Raw genomic sequence first — 9,348 nt, forward strand, 5'->3', positions numbered from 1 at the left:
CAGCGGCCATGGCTCACGGGCCCAGCCACTCCGCGGCATGTGGGATCTTCCCGGACTGGGGCAGGCACCTGCGTCCCCTGCATCGGCAGGCGGACTCTCAACCACTGCGCCACCAGGGAAGCCCCTTCTTCTTCTTTTAATATAACTTTTTACGTGAAATCTTTGTTGATTCACATGGAGTTGTAAGTAGTAATATGGAAAGATCCTATGTACCTCCTACCTGATTTTACCCAATAGTAATATCTTGCAAAACAATAGTACAGTATCACAAATAAGCTATAGACATTGATGCAATCCACTAATCTTATTCAGATTTTCCCAGTCTTACTTTCCTCACCCAGGCAATCACTAATCAGTCCTCCATTCGTATAGTTTTTCCAAACTGGAGACTTTTGAAAGCAAAGGGGAACATATTAATAATCATGGCAGGGCAACTTTCAAATGAGGACTGTCTCCTGCAAAACCTGACAGATGGTCACCTATTTATTACAGTAGTAATATATAGTAACAACAATAGTGATAACAACCGCTAACAGTCATGGAATGCTTATAGCATGCCAAGTACTATCCTAAGCCCTGTCTATATTATCACTTTTAAAACTCAGAACAACCGTATGAGGCCAATACCTTTATTGTTCACATTTTACAGATGAGGGAACTGAGGCAGGGAGGCCTTAACACGCCTTCCCAGGGTCATGGGTCATACAGCTTTCAAAACCAAAAATCATAATGAGGTCTGTCTGGTTCCAGAATGTGCCTTTGAAACTCCAGCCTATTAAACAAATAATTACAAAAACTAAGTTATTAATTACAAGTGAGCAAAATGTTCTGAAGGAGAAATACAAAGTGCTACTGTAGCATAAAATGGGAATTGGAAAAATACTTACCTCACGCAGAATTATCGTAAGGATTAAAAAAATACTAGTTGGAGCGTTTGTATACCAAAAAGAACCTTTAAAAAATGTCTAGCATTGTCAATCTGTATGCCAGAAGAAATGGCCTTAAGCGGCCATTCATCATCTTGAATTTCCAAAATTTTAAGAACAATCTCCTTAAAAGCACAGTAGCTTCCCATATATTCTCTGAGACACTGACACCAAACATTGGGTTTTAAACTGTAAAAAAACTCTATACTTTCCAACAGCAGCTCAAAGGAAGTCCCACTCAGCCTGACACCGTAAACTGTGCAGCAGAGTTCATCCACAGAGGAAATTGTCTCTGAGTTCCCTCAACATGTGAGAGAATCCACCACTGAGGGATTGAGTCTTTCAGATTCAGAATCAAGTGGGATGTCCTAGAAGAAAAAATAAATAAATAAATAAAAGAGGTCCACTTGTCAAAGAGGAATGGATCCAGGAGCAATTATGTCAAATTTTATCTCATGTTTTCTCAAAAATAGGAGCATTAAGCATCAACTATCCTAGCAGCACATACTTAAAAATAATTACTTGTAAAAAAATCCTTGATGTCTTAATGTGGTAGTGGGAAAACACAATCAAGAGTACAGCACTAGAATGAAATAATGCCATTTGCAGCAATATGGATGGACCTAGATATTACCATACTAAGTGAAGTAAGTCAGACAGAGAAAGACAAATATGATATCACTTATATGTGGAATCTAAAAAATGATACAAATGAACTTATTTACAAAGCAGAAATTGATTCACAGACATAGAAAACAAATTTATGGTTGCCAAAGGGGATGGAGGGAAGATAAATTAGGAGTTTTGGATTAATATATACACGCTACTATATAAAAAGTAGGTAAACAACAAGGACCTACTGTACAGCACAGGCAACTATACTCAGTATCTTGTAATAACCTATAATGGGAAAGGATCTGAAAAAGAATATATATATATATGTATGTATAACTGATTCACTTTGCTGTATACTTGAAACTAACACAACATTGTGCATCAATTATACCTCAATTAAAAAATTAAAAAAAGAGTATAGCACTTGGGCTAAGTTAGAATATTGAAGACAGAATCTCTTGATAGAGCTCTCAGATGTTCCTGTTCTAAACTCCTTTTTTTTTTAAATCAATTTATTTATTTATTTTTTGGCCACGTTGGGTCTTCATTGCTGCGCACAGGCTTTCCCTAGTTGCAGCGAGCGGGGGCTACTCTTCATTGCGGTGCATGGGCTTCTCATTGCAGTGGCTTCTCTTGTTGCGGAGCACAGGCTCTAGGCACATGGGCTTCAGTAGTTGCAGCATGCAGTCTCAGTAGTTGCGGCTTGTGGGCTCAGTAGTTGTGGCTTGCAGGCTCTAGAGTGCAGGCTCAGTAGTTGTGGTGCACGGGCTTAACTACTCCGCAGTATGTGGGATCTTCCCAGACCAGGGATCGAACCCATGTCCCCTGCATTGGCAGGCGTATTCTTAACCACTGCATCACCAGGGAAGTCCCTATTCTAAACTTCTGGATTTGCTGAGATCTGATCCTGTACCCACTGATGGAAAGTCAGAATGATGGGATCCTCCAGAAGGAGAAGATCATCAGCCCGTACAAGTCAGCTGCCATAGGTAGGGGTCAGTGAGGGTGAGGGAAAGGGACAAAAATTGGTTAAAAGGCCCATCAACTCAGCACTGAATTGAATGTTGGGTTGGAACCAAAAGACTGAGTTTGAGTCTAAGCTCTAATACTGCTGGGTGGTCCCAAGCAAAGTCCCCAAGTCCCAGTTTCCTCATCTATAACATAAGGATGAAAGTACTTAATGGACACAGTTGCAGGGGAATTAAATGAGAAAATTATGCTCTGTATATACTCTCAAATTTTATATAAATAAAGGCATTCTTTCTATTTGAGAAACTGAAGAGAAGGACACACCGAACAGGAGAAATAGAAGAGAAGATAAAAGGGTGAAGGAGCCCCTACAGGGATTCCTAAAGGAAGGGCTTACGCAGGAGCTGCAGGCCCTTTCAAGCACTCCGCTTGGAAAATTGCATCCTGAGAAATCTCTGCACCCCATGTTTTCTTACCGGAAGGATTTTGATCCTGTCTTATTACCTCATTCTCCAGGCTAGAAAGCTTTTGTTTTCTTTTTCTGCTTCTACTCCAGAAGACAATATGCAGTGGACAAAAGGTGGGTCATTGTCCCTTTAGCAAGGTCTCTGTTCAAATATCGCCTTCCCAGAAGGGCCTTGGTTCATTTTAAATGGACCACACTCTCTAAAATAACAGCTTCGGGCTTCCCTGGTGGCGCAGTGGTTGAGAGTCCGCCTGCCGATGCAGGGGAAACGGGTTCGTGCCCCGGTCCGGGAAGATCCCACGTGCCGCGGAGCGGCTGGGCCCGTGAGCCATGGCCGCTGAGCCTACGCGTCCGGAGCCTGTGCTCCGCAATGGTAGCGGTCACGACAGTGAGAGGCCCGCGTGCCGCAAAAAAAAAAAAAAAAAAAAAACAGCTTCTCCGGTACACGGTCTAACTCTTACCCTGCCTTTTTTTGCCTCCAAAGCTCTTATCACTCCCTGACATGATTTTGCATGTTGATCTGTTTGTTTATTGCACGTTCCTTCACTAAAGTGAAAGTGCCATGGGGGCAGAAAGACCTTGTCTGTTTTATCACCAATGCCTAAGAGTGTGTGGGACACACTAGGTGCTCCATAGATATGTTTTAAATAAATGGAGGAATGAATTCCATTCTTGGCTTTTTTCTATTGACATTCTACCTTCTTAGCTGCCTTGGGCAACTCTGGAGTTTCTTTGGCTACTTTGCACACTGTTTATTGTCTTTCTCTGTTATTTCATTTGAATTTTTTCCTTACTTAGTTTGGGTTCCCCCAAAAGTAGAGCCTGAATCAATGGCTTTGGTGCTAGCAGTCAATTTGGAGGGTGATCCCAGGAGTGGAGGGAGCAGGGTGGCAGGGGAGGGGGCATGGGGGAGGAGTGAAGGTGAGACGAGGAATGAGGAAGAGCCATTTCGAGGTCACTGATATAGGCATTGAGCACTCAGTCTGCCTGGATTTCCTGAGAGATACACAGAACACCTCCCAAAACACAGAGGATGGAACATTAATCCACCAAAACTGAAGAGTTTGGGAAAACGCTTAGTCCTTGCCATTGAGAAAACTTTACTCTGTGTGAAGATGAAAACATGAAATGCTTATGACCTATTTATTGTACCAAAGGGAATTAAATTTTATTGAGTGCCAAACATGACCTAGGCACAGTGCTAGGCGATTTATGTAAACTACCTTATTTCATTACGGCAACAAGAGCTGCCACGTATTGGCTTCTACCATTTAGTTAGGTTCTTTGCGTACATGGTCTTACTAATTCTCACAATAAGGGTTTTTATCTCTATTTAAGAGAGGAGAAAAGTGAGACTTTAGATAAAAGAAATCATTTGCCCTAGACCACACCACCAATAAGTGGCAGGTCTCTGTGACTCTATTGCTTGTCCTGTAGAGAAACAAGTGTAGAGAAAATCAAGAGGAACATACCTTTGAGTGAGTGACTGGGACACAGACATAAAAAACTATCAGGATGCAGAGATGGGAAAGATTGTTGTGAGCTAGACTTCGTTTTAACAAGATTTCATTAAGAAGGTGGACCTTGGTTAATTTTTTTAAAAGGTATGAGAGGAGGAGAAGTGGAGAGGAGAAGGGGATGACAAGCCCAAGAAGACAGCTGGAGAGAATGGCATGGAGACTGGGTAACTGGCTTCATGAAGCTGGAATCCTTGGACATCAAAAAGCTCACCCCACATTATCTTTCATAAATAAGTAGCATGTCATGGAATTATGGAACATGAAATGTGGATTTAAAACATGATCTAAGTCAAATGAAAAAGAAGAAAAAAACTACAACTAAGAACAAAATCCAGATTGTGGTGATGATTCTGAGGCCCTTGAACCTTGGGAACTCTTTAATTTTTCAAAGTGTATTTGAAAAGACATATATTCTGTTTTTGCAGCCTGACAACAGTGGAATGCTAATAACATTTAATTTCCTTGACTTCTAACCTTCTTAACCTGCTGTGCTGTGGGAACAGCACAGTAAATCAAAATACACCGAATTGTATGGGGAACATGTGTACTGAGCCATTCCAAACTGCCTGGTGATTTTTTAAAACACCACTCACAATGATATTTATGCTGTTTTTATTTTTCATACGTCTTTCTTCTCATTCCTGCCACAACCGGTTAGCACAGGTGTCAAAAACAACACACAATAAAGAAGAAAGCAGAAAAGAAACTCAGAGAAAATGTTGAGGGAGGCCAAAATATCCCTGACATCCCTCCCAACCCCAACTGTTCTAAATATTCTTCCATTTTCAATAAAAAAAAAAACTGGAATATCTCCTTGAGTCTACTAAATCACTGGCAAATTAAGAACCTGTTTTTAATAACATTTAACTTGTAAATAATGCATTAATTGACTAGCCTGAATGTTAGCTTGAGCATTCAAAACTCTGCTACTAAATTTGTAATGAAAGAAATGTGCTGTAACAGTAGGCTATATGGTGAATATAACAGATTAAATATGACAGTTGATATTTGTGAAAATGGGGTTATAATTGCAGGACACCTGCAGCTATTTTCCAACCAAAACAACAGAAATTAAACATGCATAAAGTGTGTGCGTGTGTGTCACATTTTCTGGTGGCGTGTTTCTTTTGTTCTCCTGGAGTCCTATATTGGGTTTTTTCCCTATCTTTTTGTCAGGTCATACGTCTATGCAAGCAACAAGTGGCTATTGTGGATACACTTTACTGGATCTCTAAATGATACATCCCGGGGAGGAAAGAAAAAGAACATGAATCTTTTTTTCCTAAGAATTAAGAGTTACTAAAAAAACATGATTGATGGCCCAGCATATTTATAATACTCAGAAGTAGAGGAAACCACATGAAAAGGAACCAGCAGTCCCCTCAGTCTTGCCTGCCTTGCCCCCAACTATCTAGTAGGATCTCTGAGATGGAAACATGAAGAATGTGGCACACTGCCAGTTATACATGATTAAAAATGTATGTAGAGCGGGTGGGGTAGAGAAGTTGCTGGAAGTGGGGATTAAATTGATTATTGGCAATGGCTAATAATCAACGAAGTGCTTCAGTTACATTAATTTGTCTTTTCATTCATTCAACAAACATAGATAAGTACCTTATGGTGCCTACACTGAATCCTGAGACACAATGAAGAGAAAGAGCAACCATGAAAGTCAGGGAAAGGGATGAAATATTAAGAAGCAAATCTTGGCCCATCCTGTCACATGCACCAGGGAAGTTAAGTCAGATAAAGACAGAAAAGCTGCTATTGAATTTGTCAATCAAAGGTCATTAGTGACCTTGGCAAAAATAGTTTTAGTGGAGTGTGAGGGACAGAAACCAGATTACAGTGTGTTACACAAGTAAGAGGCAGAACATGGAGAAAGTGTGTGTAGACTGTTTTTTTCAGAAGTCTGACCGTGAAAGGCTAGAGAAAGGGTAAGAGGGAAAGAGAGAGAGAGAAAATGTATAAAAAGCCAGTTTTCTAGTTGCATATGCCCAGTCGTGGTCACAGCCATTGCACACAGAGAATCCTGGCACGTTAACATGCACGTGTGCATCTCAGTTACACTTTTTTTTTTTTGCTATTAGAAGTTGAAATTCTCTTCTGAATTAAAATTCTCATTTCATATGCTAATTAGCCTTCATTTTACAAAGGATTGTATTAAAGCTTTGGATACACATTCAACTCTATTACATATTATCAATGAGTTGCCATTAACTTGATCAATAATCTGCATTTTTCTGTATGAAAATGTTCACAATTTACTATCTCATTCTAACTGGGTTACAGTGAACCATATATAATTGCCACACTTGTGGGTCAAAAATCACTGAATATTGGCAGTTTCATGTGGATCAACCTAACAGTAGATTGGTGACCACAGAGATCATAGCATTTCAATATCATTTTGAATAGACATAAGGTGAGAAAAAAGAAACAAAGAGGAAAGCTGGGACAAAGAGTGAGTGAGCAATAAAAAAAAAAAAAAAGTAATCTTTTTGTCTGGGTTAGGTGTGTGTTCCCAAGGGAAATAATTTTGGGGCATGTAGCTTGATAGTAGTAATAGCACTTTTAAGGAGTACGGATGGCTCAGGGGATCAATTGGGATTTAGGGAGTGGGGATTTTACCTGCAAGCTGTCCAATTTAGTCAGACTAACTTGCAATTTTACACAGTTAAACATCTTAACGGATCTGAGACCAACAGACCAAAGTGAAACACTCTTACAATTGGATGTCTGGGTAACTCTTGGCAAGTCTTTTATCCTCATTGTAATGTGATTGCTCCATCTTGAAGATGAAGGTATGGGTTACTTGCTCAGTCTCAATCTCATGTTAGAAGTCCAGAATTCTAAGTCAGAGTTAAGACAGTCCTGGTACAGTCAGCAAGGGGAAGTAATTTTTTCCAAACTGTTTGCACTAAAAATAAACTTAAGATAGTCTCAGGGGACAGCTATCCAGTCCCCTTCACGGACAGTATAGTCACTGTGGTGGGAGGTTGAGATGGACTAGGAAAAACAACTAAAACCTAAAGAAAGACAAACACCCTAATGAGGGCACCAGTGGTGAGTTGATGGGAAGTGAGCTACCACTGGGAATGTATTACCTGAGTTTTCTCCAGAGAAGGGTCATTGGACAAATCTTCAAGGAGAAATTTCCACAGCAGTTCACTATTTGGGCTCTAGCTAAGTTCTTGGAATGTCCTTTGTCAGCTGTCAGAGTCACATACTCATGAACAAAGAGAAAAAGACTCACTAACATTAAACTAAAGAACAAAGAACACCAGATCCTGGTTCCTTCTGTGCTAACAGAGAAAACATGAAACTGTTTAAACCAACGTACCAGGGGTCCATGTCACCCTTGATACCTTCATGGTTGGTCTCAAGTTTCTCACCACTGTGAGGCCAGGGCTAGGCAATCCATCAGAATAACTCACTGCTCCTTGCAGGGCACCGTACTCGGCATGGGAAGTCTTGAGTCATAGGCCTTGGTTATACAGCATCTTAAAGAAATATCCTAGTTCTCCATCAAACTATAAAATTCCTCCTTCTACACAAGGAAGGTGTATGGAATTCTCTACCATATCTGGATTTTTATTTTACTGAGTTATAGGCAGAGCTCTTTCCTCTATTATATTAGATTTATATTATTATAAAATTGGTCATGGAACTTAAGAAGGTCTCAAAAGCCAGGTCTGGATGGGGTTCTCTCTTTCAGTTTATAAGATGTATTTTGTAACACTTGGCATAGTTGCTTTTAATATTATAATATAATACCTATAATGTATGTGATGAAATACATAACCTGCCTCCCTAAAGGTAAGATATTTCCTAAATCCTAAAGTTAAATAATCTAAACCACAGGGCCAGACATGAAATTACAGCCAGAAATTCATACCAAGTGTCTAACCTCCCTGATGTTACTCCTGGGAGCTAAATGCCAACTGTGTTTGGAAAGAAGTAATTTGACCCATTGTGTTGCTTGAGGAGGAGTTCTTCTGCCACACATGGAAAAAGTTGTGGCTAATTATATGATTGTTTCAAGTTATTTGTTCCTCCTTAAAAGAAGCGTATACTTCCCCTTTCCCACTGACATCAAGCTTGACCATGTGACTTGCTTTGGCCAATGAAATGTGAGCAAACATGCAGAAGCTTTGAGAGCCATCATGTGGTTCCACCTTGCTCTTCTTCCTCAACCTGGAGAACTGAATGACCTAAAATATGGACTCCTCCTTCAGCTTCAATTCCAGAATGAATATATGTGGTACAGAGCCGTAACTGGCCTATAGCCAACACATAACAAGAGAGAGAAATAAATCCTGGTTGTTGTAAGCCACTGAGAAATGGGAATTATTTGTTACCTGCAAATAACATAGAAAAAGCTGACCAATATAAAGGTAAAACAAATCCATCAGCTACAGGAAGCGGCTCTGCTCCCTGAAACCCACACATAACCAATCTAGCTGTATCTCCGCACAAATAAGGACGGGGATAATGAGGGAGAGGAATGAAGAAGGAAGTTAAGGAAAGAAATCCCAGGGAACTATTGGTGGTGTTCTAGAAGAAGTGGTTATGTTCTGTCAGCTGCATCTTAGGACATTTATTTACTTCCAGGTTTTATCTCCTCTCCTCTCAGTTGGAACTCCCAGGAATATATTACTGTGAGAACATCGCTTTGCCAACGACCAACCATATATGACTCCGGGAAACCAACGTGTTCTATATTCACCTCAAATGTGTTCTTAATATCCTCCAGTGATTATACTGTACTACATTTTTGTAGTTCAATAATTCTTCCTCCATAGACAACTGTTTTACACCTACTCCTCTCTCTTCAAACCTCTAAACACTT

This window comes from Monodon monoceros, unplaced genomic scaffold (genome assembly GCF_005190385.1).
Source record: "Monodon monoceros isolate NGI ecotype Baffin Bay Population unplaced genomic scaffold, NGI_Narwhal_1 Super_Scaffold_18, whole genome shotgun sequence".
In the NCBI taxonomy this organism is placed as follows: domain Eukaryota; kingdom Metazoa; phylum Chordata; class Mammalia; order Artiodactyla; family Monodontidae; genus Monodon; species Monodon monoceros.